The sequence below is a fragment of the Rhipicephalus sanguineus genome, chromosome 6 (assembly GCF_013339695.2).
Source record: "Rhipicephalus sanguineus isolate Rsan-2018 chromosome 6, BIME_Rsan_1.4, whole genome shotgun sequence".
In the NCBI taxonomy this organism is placed as follows: domain Eukaryota; kingdom Metazoa; phylum Arthropoda; class Arachnida; order Ixodida; family Ixodidae; genus Rhipicephalus; species Rhipicephalus sanguineus.
The window spans coordinates 77,761,639-77,775,528 of NC_051181.1; the positions used below are offsets into that span (position 1 = coordinate 77,761,639).

Below are 13,890 nucleotides of genomic sequence, written 5' to 3' on the forward strand. Positions count from 1 at the left end.
GAAATTCATCGTCTGAATGTCGCGATCAAGCCTAAAAAAACTTCCAATGTCTAACTAAAATTACTTATGTCACCTGGTGGGGCCCTTTAAAGAAGAAATTACACCATCTCCCGCTAAAGGGTACCATGAGGCGATGCGAAGCCGGGGCACTTGCACGATCGCGTTCCGTTGGCGTTCGTTGGGCATGCTACTGACCTCGCATCGTGGAACGCGAAGAGGAACGTTACGCGCGTCGTGTCTTCCCTCTAGATGGCCGTTAATTCTCACAGGGCTAGCGGGGAACGCGGTCGACAGACGCACGAGAGGGGGGAGCGTAGGAGAGGAGAGGGGGAGGGGACGCGCATGCGCTGGCGCTCATCGCGGCGTTGCGCAGGAGAGAATGAGGCGCGCGAGAGGGGGCAGTGGAGAGGGTGAGGGGGAGAGAGCAGGGGGAGAGGGGTGTGGAGAAGAGGTGTGTGGAGAGGATTTGCGCATGCGCAGTAAGGGTGGTCACGCAGCACACCACCACCACCGGATTGAATTCCGCCATAAGATGCTTCGCATCTAAAAAACAATTCTTCGTCCTCTCTGTGTTTCGCCCCAAAAAGGGAGCCCGACCGGAGAAAGCTGCAAGTTCTAGTGGCACCGCGGCAACGCCCGAACAAGTCGACCAGCCTGGAAAATATGCTGTTGTGGGCCTGGTAAGAACATCTCGTACAAGTTTAGGCGAATTCACTGAAGACCAGCTCCAACATCCATGTCTCTTCTTAGTCTTATACTGACGCATTTTACTGCGTCTTTCCCTTTTCTGGATAATCATCCAGTGCTCGGAATTTTTACGTGCAGTAGCGAAAACGCAGAATATTGAGCTTTCTTCTTATTGCACGTGTTTCATGGTAATGTGAGGAGAAAAATCGCAATCGAGATTGGTAACCCTGCAAAGGAGAGCGCTTCGAGCTTCGAAGACGACGGGACAAACAATGACTAATGACTCGAGGCCGGATTTTTAGGAACTAAAAAAGCTCGTTTTACGCGCCAAAAATAGGCAGGCAAAACAATGTTTTAGGCTTGCAAAATCTTAAATATAGGCACAATACATTTTCACATAAATGCAAATAATTTCAAATGCAGACGTGCGTGACCTCCATCTACGACAGGAAAACAATAATGTTATTGCCTGAGATGGCACAAAGGCGCCAACAGTTGAACATAGCCGTGCAATTGTGCTTTCGCCCGCACGGTTCGCCCCTGTACTGCACGATGAGTCGTGTCGACTGTCGAATCAACACACTCCTGAGTGTCGCTCCGGCGTGACTGAGAAGTGCAGAGCAGGAGCAGACAGCCAGATTGCTAAATGACCAGAAGGGAGGGCTTCCTCCTATTAGACGGGTCGCATTGCCTAGAGCCAATTTCTCCCCTGGCAGTGAACCACTGGCGTAGCCAGGCTGGGGGAGGGGGGGTTCAAGCTTCCCCCTCCCCCGAAACTTTTCAGTTTTGCGTGTGTGTGTATATACACGCACACATACAAACGCATACACGAACACATATCAAGTATGGTTGTCCCCCAGTCCCCTCCTCCCCCCCCCCCGCCTGAAAAAAAATTATGGCTACGCTACTGCAGTGAACACCTTAAAAAGTAAATTCCAAACAAAACAAAAGCTGTGTGCACATCACATTTTCCTTTCTTTTTTTGCTCTTCATTCTCCTTTCCGCTGACGGCTCTTCGCATTCGCCAACCGCTCGTGCCATGTCAGCGCAGCGGCGAATGCTCGCCGGCGTGTCCCGCTTCACTGCTGCTAGCGGTTGTTGGATGGTTGAACTGGAGGACTAAGTTGAACCCCATAGTTCCTAACAGTCGATTTTACGCGGTAACATGAATAACGGTCTCAAACAGCATCCGGGAGCGAAACTTGAGGTTAAATAGCGTTCATATAAGCGCAAATTTTGAAAATAGGCATTTATAGGCATTTGTAAGCATTTAGGCACGAACGCCAAAAATTGGCATTTATAGGCACTATAGAAACGCTATAAAAGCCCTTCTTAACTTATAATTCATGCTCATATATCAAAATGGCGCGATAGGAGCGCAAGGAACAAAATAGGCATTTGCGTAAGATCTGGTCTCTACTAATGACCCCTAAACTGCAGTGCGGTGCTCGCGAAAGGATCTGTTAGTTGAGAGCACGAGTCTCAAACATGGGTCCGCGAACTCACTCAATGGTCGACTAACTCAGACTCGGATCGAGCCGTGAGTCTGAGTGAGTAATATTTTGGTGAAGTTGAGTCCGAGTGAGTCCGGTTGAGAAAAATTTTAGTGAGTTCGGTAGACGGAAGTCTTGGTGAGTGAGTCCGAGTGAGCCCTAAGCGCAAGATATATTTCTTGAGTTTGAGTGAGTCTGAGTAAGTTCCACACTTCTTTGCCGACCTATGGTTCTATATACACAAATTAAGCATTACTATCAGCCTTATATCGGCTCACGTTTACACTCCCGCCGATTCACACATACTTCAAAGCTCCAGCGTTCATACGCCAGCTCAATATTTATTAATCAGATGCGTGAGTTACGTAAAAGAGGTAAAGGGGGGGGGGGGGTTGAACCCCCTTCCCCACCCGCCGCACACTCTTTCACAGGAAGTTATTGATACAAATATCTCATGTGAGTCACCACTTTCAATAAAAATGTCCTTATTGGATTGCAATCACTCATAACTCGAAGTTCGAGATTAAAAGGCGCCAAGTAGATCACCAAATACGCCAGATATTGGTGTTAAAGAGCATTGACACAATGGTCAAAAAGACAATTATACGCTAACGGACTCATCAGTCGACTCACTGAGATTCGGATAGAGCCGTGAGTCCGAGTGAGCCAGGCTGAGAAAAATTTCAGTGAGCCTGAGTCCTAATGAGTCCATTTGATGAAAATTTTGTTGAGTCTGAGTGCGAGTAAACTCTGAGGGCAAAATATCTTTCATGAATGAGTCTCAGTGAGCTCCAGATGTTTGCCAACCTATGGTCTCAAATGCAAAGTACAATGCCGCAAAGGATAGACAGACAGACAGACAGACAGACAGACAGACAGACAGACAGACAGACAGACAGACAGACAGACATAGATAGATAGATAGATAGATAGATAGATAGATAGATAGATAGATAGATAGATAGATAGATAGATAGATAGACAGACAGACAGACAGACAGACAGACAGACAGACAGACAGACAGACAGACAGACAGACAGACATAGATAGATAGATAGATAGATAGATAGATAGATAGATAGATAGATAGATAGATAGATAGATAGATAGATAGATAGATAGATAGATAGATAGATAGATAGATAGATAGATAGATAGATAGATAGATAGATAGATAGATAGATAGATAGATAGATAGATAGATAGATAGATAGGATTTAAGCACCAAGAATACCTGAATGCAAAGTTCAAATCGCTGGAGTGAACGACAACGCACAGACTCGCGGCCGCACATACATGCACGCGCGTTATGCAGTGAAGTAAACTTCTCATTTTGGCAGCATATTTATTGCGGGGAAGCCAAATTTACGTTTACGCACTGCGTGTAAAGGGCCAGAAAGGTCGGCGGTTTTGCCGCCATAGCTTCAATGAACTGCCATTCCCTCCAGCAGTAGACATTCGCGACAGGGCACATGACGCTGGCATGTCTCGTTGGCCCCACAAATTTTCGCAACTCTTTCTTGCTCTTTCGGAGGAGGAAAGTTTATGCTGGAATAGACGCGAGCCGTTTGGACTTGCTTAGGAAAGGGAAATCCGCAGGTCGTTTTCATGACGACGCCCGAACGCTAGCATCGCTTCGATGCTCTTGCGAGCGAAGTTCGCTTCACCGCAGAACGCATGCTTTGTGCGTCCGCACTGTGCAGCCAGCGTAGAGAGCGGAGCGATGTCACGGCTGTGCACCTGCGCCCGTTCACTGTGATCTACAGTCGCGCAGACTGCGTTGAAGCTCATAGGAGCGCATCGACGCGTTCCCATGTGCTTGCAAAGAATGAATGAACTTCTACAGCCAACCATAGAAAAGTCAAGGTTAGTTGGCCGTCGCAACCGACGTTACTAGACCTTACTAGTCTAGTAACGGTACTAGTCTAGTAACGACCAACGTTACTAGTATAGTAACGTTGGTTACAACCCCCTTCCCTTCACTAATGCTGCGCACCTGACATCTACGTTTTTAGGACTGTAGTGCGTTTTAAAACAAACAAACAAACAAACAAACAAACAAACAAACAAACAAACAAACACAAACAAGTTACGTGATGGATTGCATTGGCTGGCCACTCGGCTCTTGCGGCCAACTCGACGTGAGCGGCTTACTGAAGTAGGGAATCACAGCTCAAAAAAAAAAAAAAGAAAGGTGGGGAAATGGTTCCTTCTCGACAATATGATAACATTGGACTTGGTGCTAATTTGTCCTCTTGAAGTAGCCTTCGAATTGAACTCTCCGACATCCCGAAGGTCGACTGATTGCCCGGTGAATTTATTTCATAGTCTGGAGAAAAAACATTGGGATTTGTGCAAGACGTGATTCCCGTCGCACCCAAAAAGCCGCCCGGTGAGAACAAGGCCGAGGCTGAGGAGCATGAGGGGCAGCAGCAGGTAAGAAATTCCGCATTTTTCTTGTATCTTTTCTTTTTCTTCAGCGGTTTCTTCAGCGTCACGGTATCACTCAGGTTACGGACGAAAACGCAGACGGGATTCGTGAAAATGTTACAACGCCCTTGCGCACAATTAAGCATTCGTCGTAACATCGCACATTATTAAATGTGCACTGATATGGTATTATAATAATGTACACTGTGCTTAAGTCGAGGATAACTTGGCACGTAACGCCTTTTCGCACAGCGTAAGCACTCTATCTTGGGCGCTTTGTTGACGTCAACCATGCACGGCCTACAAATCTTTGTTGTACAAGTCTTTGGTCGTGCCACAAGCTTTTCTTCGTGTTTATTCATTCGTTTGTTAGTTTGTTTTTTCGCGTTCATGTCTTAGCAACGCCTCTTCCGGAATTTATTTTCTTGTACATCTGAGCTACTCCATTTGAACTGTCCTACACCTAAGCCTTAGATCACTTTAGTCCTTTCGCTACGTGCGTCAATCGTCGCGTTCCTGGTGGTGGTGGTGGTGGTGGTGGTGGTGGAGGGGGGGGGAGGTTAGGGTTTAGTCGATTGAAAAATGTGCGAAGGGCGCGTTAGCTACACAACACACGTCAGGCACGGCGCATATATACGAATGCATCATGACGCTGACGCAAACGCGTCATAACGCATAGTGGCCGGCGTAAGTTCAGTAGAGCATCGTGCGAGGAAAACGCCCACGCCATCTGTGCCAGGAGAGCGAGGGGCAGCACTAACGACGTAATAATCACAACAGGTCTAACTAAACGGTAGAGCTAACGATTTTACGAGTGAACGTGCGTACGCGGACATGGCACTCCTTAACGAGCCATAGGCGGCGTAAACCTTTCCCCTTGTTCGCCGCCTTGTTGCCCGTTCCTATAACCACGCGCATATTGTACACTGCTTTATAATAGAATAATTTGACCTGTGGGAGTGAAGACTGCTTGCGTCTGTGCCTAATGGACAAGCGTTTTTCAACGCATTTCTTTCGAGTTCTTGGGATTCATCGCAGCGAATTAGTTGCGTGCATTCGTTGTGCCTCATTGCTACGTCGACTTTGAGCTTTCGCCCCATTTTACTCGTGCTTGTAATAATGCAGCCGACACAGGGATAACATTGCGAAAGAAAGACGAGCTAATCGGCGGGGACTCATCATGAAAGAGCGTATGGCGAATAAGAATAAAAAACATTGGGCGATTTGGATTACGTTAATGGGTTACCGCGCAAAAGGACGCAAAAGAACGCAAAAGGACGCAAGTGGACGCAAAAGGACGCAAGTGGACGCAAAAGGACGAAAGGTCCGCGTCCTTTTGAGCTGTAAGCCATGAACGTATGGCATGTAAACGCGGCCACTATAGAAGAGAAATCGGACAATACGAAGAGGGGTGTTAATTCGAGACTCGGTATAAGCTGCTAAAACAACGCTATAAGCCACAAGCTACGTGCTTTTTTGTTGCTTTAAGCTACAAAAACAAGCGCAACGAAAACCAAGACGGATGCTGAAGGCGCAGTCGACCCTAAAGGCCCGAACACACGTACGCGTTGCAGCGCGTCAACGCGTGATTTTTTGACGCGGCGTCGCGCCCTCTCCCTATGGGGAGAGAGGGCGCGCGGCTACGCGAAGCTGCGCGCCCTCCCTCTCCACAGGGAGAGGGCGCGACGCCGCGTCAAAAAGTCACGCGTTGACGCGCTGCCACGCGTACGTGTGTTCGGGCCTTAACGTGCCTGCGCCAGCTCGCAGTGTCATACGCTGCGTTCTAAGCGAACCGATGGCAACAAGCTTGAAAAGCCTGCCATGCGTTGAAGCCTTGTTTATACGAGGAAAATGTTTTTGAGGACCCTGACGCCGACAAAACACGTGCTCATGATGAGCGTCAGGCGAGATGAATAAGTTTGGCCTTCATTTTTTTGCACAACTAAGCAACTCCTCTAGGACAAATCAATGAATAAAGGGTTTTGAAACGTCCTTCATCGGCGTAATTGAATTTAACATCACTCTTTAGTTCCCACCGAAAGATAATTTTATTAGTTTAGGGTAATAGCACTGCAAAACTCTTCTTCGTTAATTTTGTGTTAAGTTTTTAATCACTGCGTGAGAAAACGAACGTCACACTTGGCGTTTTAATATTTTTGTAAGATTTCAGTGACAGTGCATCAGTGTGACATCACACACTTCAAAGTGTTTTCTCGTGTTTGGTTTATTGTGGACATTGAAATTTCAATAACGTGCTACGTTCGATATCTGGCTCTTTCAGATTACAATACTGTCGACCTTTACATATAAAGAAATAATTATCTACATAGAAGAGGAGGCGCCATCAAAGCACATGATGTCACGGCGAGCTCGTCATGACGTCACTTCGTCACGTGGTAAAGATGCTTCATGACCAGCCGACGTCACTTCGAGAGGGCGTATCCACCCTTCTCTTGTTTTTGCGACTTTTTCTCCTTTAACAAATCATTGCGCGCAGTCACAGTGACTTTCTCTCTCTCTTTCTTTTCGTTTTGGAGAATAGTAATTTTCAAATACAGCCCAAACACACTGAAGAAGAATGGCGATGTGGACGGGTTGGTTAACGTACATTTTGCAGAATCTGTGACGCAAGCACCGAAGTGCTGAAAGAAGAACTGACATTCGGGCGAGTTGGATTCCGTTAAACATATTGAGTGGATCCAGCGCGATAAAACGAGACAGATGTGAAGGGACACGAGCACCAGCGCTGTTCTCACAACTAACTTTATTAGCGCAGAAACACATGTTTTAAAGCGCAACCTACAGCCACGTGACCACACGCCGATGACATCCAACTGAGGATAAACGCCTCTGTCTCGTTGTATCGCGCTGAGTCAACTCAAAGGAGATGCAGTGAAAGAAGGAAGGCGAAGAGGCAGCGCTCGTGTGCGTTCCTCTTTGCATTCCTTCGCCATCTGTCGGATGTATCGCAACTCATTTTGCGTGCCATGTCGTACCGCGCATCTCCCGCCTTACACAAAATACGATTCGGCGCCTCTCCCTTCTAGTTTCACCACCTCGATAATGCCCACTGGTGGTGACACCGAGCTAAAGGTGACATATGCGCGGTAATCTATGCAGGCGTATCTCAGTGAATGGCCTCTGGTAACGCGTTTTATTAGTGAATGACTACTAGGGGGCTTCTTTTCAGGAGAGTGCGAAGGCTGGCAGCGCAACGGGAGGTCAAAGCGGAAGGTCGAGCAGTCGACCAAGCATAAAGAGCAGGCGAAAGGTGTGAGATTGCTTCGTCAGCAGTTCGCTCGATTCTGTTGAAAGTGTTTCCAGTCCGCAGACAGACTCCGAAAGCTCATTCAGTGATTTAGCTTGTCGTTACCGCAAGTGTGGTCATCGAAGTTAAACACACGCGCGCACGCACAAACACACACACAAACACACACACATACACATACACACGCACACACACAAACACACACAAACACACACACATACACATACACACGCACACACACATACACACACACACACACACATGTCCAGCGCAGGAGAACCGGAGCCCTAAGTCGGCAGTAAGCTCAGTTCGTCAGTATTGGTGATGACTCATCACAAAGATGAGCGGGCAGACCAACCCCCAGCATAGGCGTTCGCAGGGTTCCCAATCAGGGGGGGGGGGCGAAGGTTCATCGCAGCGCCCCCCCCCCATCCTACTAAGTCAATGTATGGGGCAGATTTTGCGCCCCCCCCTCCTCTTTGGTGACTAGAAGGATCAATGTACGGGGCAGATTACGCCCCCCCTCCCTCACAGGTGACTAGGGGGGGGGCGCCCCTCCCTGCCCCCCTGTTCGCACGCCTATGACCCCCAGTAGTCCTAGTACACGAACACGCGTGCGACGTTCGAAATTCTTCCGGGAGCACTCTTGTCGCGCATACTGCACATTGCGCATGCCGTCCTTCATTCTAACAGTGCAAAGCGATAGGCCGGTACGCGGGCAGGATGAGACGCGAAATTCGGGAATCCTTCGAAATTCATGAAAGGCACCAGGATTGCGTAAGTTCTCCCCATGGAGGAAGAAATACTAAGGAGAGGCCTTATCGTATTTCAATGCATTGCGAAAAGTGTGGCGGAAGTGACGTCAGATTTATGGGGCAAACAAACCGGTATGGGGCAAACAAAACAGCAGACGCCCCGCGGCGTGCTCTCCGCGGTGGTATAGCGGTGGTTAGCGTCTGCGCAGATTTGTAGTCCCGGCGTAAACTTTACGCGTATTGTGCGGTTCGCACGCAGTAAAATGTTGCAAGCAGACGTTTACCAAGCTGTTCGTGCGTGGCAGGCCCGAGCGCTGCGTGCTGAAATTCTTCGTGGAGCGTTTTTGTGCAACAGTACAGAATACCGGCACGTGCCGTGATCAAAAACGTTCATCCCCTGCATCATCGTATTCGAACTCACCTAGCAGCGACTTACGCGTTCTGCTGGGCGTTAGGCCTTCCTTTTCTCGTTGCCCGATTTCCCGATCTGTTGCAGGATTAGCGGTTCTTTGTTCGTGTATATGGAGTGAGCGTAGTAGCAATTGGGCGCAACGCCAACCTATAGTTGACGTAACTTCACGTCGAAAAGAGGACACCGCTGTATTGTATACGCGATTTTGTAATTTGAGTTTGTAATTCCAGTAAGCACACAACAGCGAGCACGTAGCGAACGCACACAGCACAATACCTACATCACGTAGTCCGATAAGAACAACATAAATTTATTGCCCTTTCGTTGAATGACACAGCCTCAAAAACGTACGATGCCTTCGGCGCATGTTATGTACGGCGCGTCAGACGCCAAAAACAAAAGTTCACGTGTGTTCTGAGTTGACACATTGAGTAAGAAGCAACAGAGCGCACATCCGAGAGCTTCGCATGCAAATACTATGCATTAGCGATCAGCAATGAAGCGAACGTGTACGTACACATGAAAAGTGACACCCGGTACTTTCCGCAGTACATGCGATTTGCACCGGGTATACGCAACCATACGCAGCAGCTGGGCATTGCGTAGCTTTCCTAAAGAACACACACAAGGAGCAGCATGCGTGAATCGACTGCGCCGCGACGCCGCTTGCGCGGCGAAAAAAAGAAAAAGCTCGAATCGCGCATGCGCTTGCAAACGACACGGCGGAAATCGCGAAATGTTTCGAGGCTCCTTCGCTAGGAGGCGATGCGGTTGTTTGCGATGTAAAGCCCCTTGATGTTGGAAAATAGCGACGCTCCTTTATCCACGCCGGCTCATCCTCGCCGCGCCGTCAACCTCCTCTTTTTTCACCCTCTCTTTCGCGGAGCCGGCGCATCCGCAACGCTGAATGGCTGCGACGCGCGATAGCTCCCAGTCAGGTGACCCTGACGTCACGAGAAGCGAGCGCAAGCAAACTTCGCGCGCTTTCATCTGCTCACGCCCGCCATGAACCCTCCAGGCGTCAACCCTCCAGGCGTGTGTGTACGGGTGTGTGCAGGTGTATGCGTGTTTGTATGTGCGCATATGTGCGCCTGCGTTTGTATGTGCGTGTGCGCACATGTTAACGTGTGAGTGCATGTGCGTGCGTTTGTGTATTCGCGGTGTTTGTGCGTGTACGCACGCATGTGTATGCGTGCGCCTGCGCGTGCGTGTCTGTATACTCTAAACAGAGCAGCAAGTTGGGCTAGTTGGTTGATGTTCATTCTTCAAAGGTATACTGCGCTAAAAGGAACAAGGACACAGAAAAGGGGGGACAACACATGCGCAGTTGTGAGTCTGCGCATGTGTTGTCCCCCCTTTTCTGTGTCCTTGTTCCTTTTAGCGCAGTATACCTTTGAAGTCTGTATACTCTGTATCACTTGTGCATGCGCATGCGTTTCTGTATCACTGTGTATGTGCGCGTGTGTCTGTATCGCGTGTGTATGTATGTGCCTGCGTCTCTTTATCGCGTGTGTATTTATGCGCTTGCGTGTCTGCATCGCGTGTGTATGTGTGTGCGTGCGTGTCTGCATAGCGTGTGTATGTATGTGCGTGCGTGTCTGCATTGCGTGTGTATGTATGTGCGTGCGTGTCTGTATCGCGTGTGTATGTATGTATGTGCTTGCGTGTCTGTATCGCGTGTGTATGTATGTATGAACGTGCGTGTCTGTATCGCGTGTGTATGTATTATGAGCGTGCGTGTCTGTATCGCGTGTGTATGTATTTATGTGCGTGCGTGTCTGTATCGCGTGTGTATGTATGTATGAGCGTGCGTGTCTGTATCGCGTGTGTATGTAGGTAAGCGTGCGTGCCTGTATCGCGTGTGTATGTAGGTATGAGCGTTCGTGCCTGTATCGCGTGTGTATGTATGTGCGTGCGTGTCTGTATCGCGTGTGTATGTATGTATGAGCGTGCGTGTCTGTATCGCGTGTGTATGTATGTGCGTGCGTGTCGGTATCACGTGTGTATGTATGTGCGTGCGCGTCTATATCGCGTGTGTATATATGTATGAGCGTGCGTGTCTGTATCGCGTGTGTATGTATGTATGAGCGTGCGTGTCTGTATCGCGTGTGTATGTATGTATGTGCGTGTCTGTATCGCGTCTATATGCGCGTGTATATGTATGTATGTGCGTGCGTGTCTATATCACGTGTGTATGCGCATGTGTATGTAAGTGCGTGCGTGTCTGTTCGCATGTCCACGCACGTGTGTCTATAACACGTGTGTACGCGCGTGTGTATGTATGTGCGTATCTATATTGCATGTGTATGAGCGTGCCTGCCTGTATCCCGTGCGTATGATCTTGTGTATCTATGTGTGTGCGTGTCTGTATCGCGTGTGTATGCATGTCCGTGTGTGTACGTATGTGCGTGTCTTTATCACGTGTGTATAGGCGTGTGTGTGTGCCTGCGTGCATGCATCGTGTGCGTGCGTGCGTGTCTGACAGCGGCATTGACACAAAAAGGCTTCGGGCTCACTCATTTGGCCCAATTTAAGTAAACCACCACATTCCTTTTTGGGTGCCTTCTTTTAGCTCATCAAGACCACAATTATGAAAAAAATTCTCGCCTACACTTTATGCTGGTTAGATTATATGCGTTAATACACCGTGTTAAGGACAGCCCAGGCGGCGACGGGAAGGTAAACCGCTCAGCCGCCAGTTGATATACTCATTTTTTTTCGAAGCGCTTATTTGTATATACCGAAGCGTCTTTAAAAATATATTTGTCACTTTGTTCCATCGGAAGCCCGCTTTCGTCATGACTATTGCTTAAGAAACAGGTTCTCATTTGACGCTTCAAGGGGCCGATTAAACAAGCGCGCGCAGTGATTTTAATGCGGCTGCGGCGAGCCAGTGGAGGGTTCAGCGTGCCGTGCGCAGCGCGCCGGCCAGGGGACGGGAGAAATCCGAGGAGAATTGAGGAGGAAAACGCGCGCGCGGAGGAGAGTGTCGCTACTTTCTAGATCAAGGGGCTTTATTGCGATGTGGAGGCTTCACGAATGTGACGTCAGGGCCTCTCCTTATTTTTCCTTGCTCCATGGTTCTCACACTGTGGCTCCTTCACGGAAAGAAATGTATTTCCTCGGGTGCTGAGTGCGAGTGTGCTGGTGACGAATCTGGTTGTGGGGGCGTTTCGCTTTGCTGTTTCTGTGTAGTCACATATGTTGTCGTATTCATTACCTGTCAAGCGATAATAAATTGAGTTGTTAGTAAGCGCTGTGTATGGCGTGCTTCTTTTCGTTCCGTCTTGGCGCGCTGTTCTTCAAGCTCAGTACGTAGCGACTGGCCCGCTTACAATCAGTGTTGTAGTCCCAAAGGTGGCGAGGACCCGCTTTCACAGATTCGCTGTCGTTTGTATAACAGATGCTCAGATTGGCATGCATCTGCGAATAACCTTTTATTGGCTGAAATGTACTCATGAAGAATGGGACTAGGAGATGTGCATGAAAAGATACCGGGTCCTAAATATACCTGCGCTGATATTATCGCAACAACGACTAACGAAAGATAAAAAACGGCGCGTCGTCTGCTACAGCACTTCCGGTTCTAGGAACCGTCAAGGCTTAGCTCGTCGCTGCTTCAAGTTGTGTGTGGTTCAGTGTAATCGGAGAGGAGGCAAGATAACTGGTAACAACCACGTCGCAGAAAGTACACGTTTTCTCCCCGATTACACTGAACGGCACACACCTTGAAACAGCGAAGAGCTAGGCATCGAACCGGAAGACGTCATTTTGCTATCCACCTATTTTGTTCTCCTTCTCTGCAGACACTTACTGACCTCTTGGGATACCTCATGCCACGTCATTCAAGTGCTGCCTGACTTCAGTGGTTACTGGGAACCAGCAGGGTAAGTCTCCCGCTAAGGACGTCCTCTATTCATTGCACTCAGGAGCATAGGCTCTTAGGTGATGTTGTTGGCAGCGTCTCGTGCACCGCTCTTAGGTGCACGAGACGATCCCACACAGAAGTGGCTCCTGCACCGCGCGGAAGTGACGTAACCTCATTAAAATAAACTTAAAACAACTTACTTGGAAAGATTATTACTTTATATTGTGTTGAACCTAGAAAAATATTAAACAAAAGGTGTTTGATGAGTTAGTTAATCTACATTTGTTCATTAATGACGTATCGCAAACGTCTTAAATCCAGGGGGCGCTGCGAAGGGTAACAGTTTTCTCACTGTGATGTGCGGATTGTTTCGTTCTGCATTCTCTAGTTTGCAATGTCAAAACGTGGTGTCGTCGAAGATGAGAGCGTCCTTGCAGCCGAGTACCTCATTTTGCTTGTCGCGAAGGGTAAGGTTGACGATGAAATAAATGTCATTGCACAGTTCGTGTGAACGTCCGGACCCACAAATCCCAGTGCGGCTGCGAATGTTTTTACCGAGCCTGTGATCTGCGATGGCCAATGCTCCTGCACTGCAGGCTTTTCGCAAAGTGCGAACACGTATCGGCCGTTATCATCCGTTGCTAGGTAACTCATGCTGTGCGGTCACCAGCCGTGTTATTCAGCAAGGCAGACAAACTGTTCGGCACTGTTATGTAGGTAGCTGGGTTAACGCAGTCGGCTATTGCCACTGAGCATCGTTTATCAAGTGCTGATCGCCTAAAGTACAGTGTAGCCTTGAGAATCACGGCGACACGTCAGCATTTTGAAGCGACTTAATCTGCCGATTAATTCGTGAGGTGGTGACGGTACACTGAGCGACATAAGAAGCTTTCGTGTTGCATATTCGGCATGGCTACAAGAAGCGAAGAGAAACAGTGACTGTTAGCTGCTAAAATGATGGCAGGAAACTTTTTTC

General features: G+C 48.6%; 1 protein-coding gene across 1 annotated transcript in view; it reads left to right on the plus strand.

The window, feature by feature from the left end:
• Nucleotides 1-4,529: 4,529 nt before the first annotated feature.
• The window catches only part of LOC119395915 (thromboxane-A synthase), a 162,599-nt gene continuing 153,238 nt past the window's right edge, over nt 4,530-13,890 (plus strand). The window contains exon 1 of the mRNA XM_049416815.1: nt 4,530-4,617. The gene's annotated coding sequence lies outside the window, so the exon portion shown is untranslated. The remainder of the gene's footprint in view (nt 4,618-13,890) is intronic.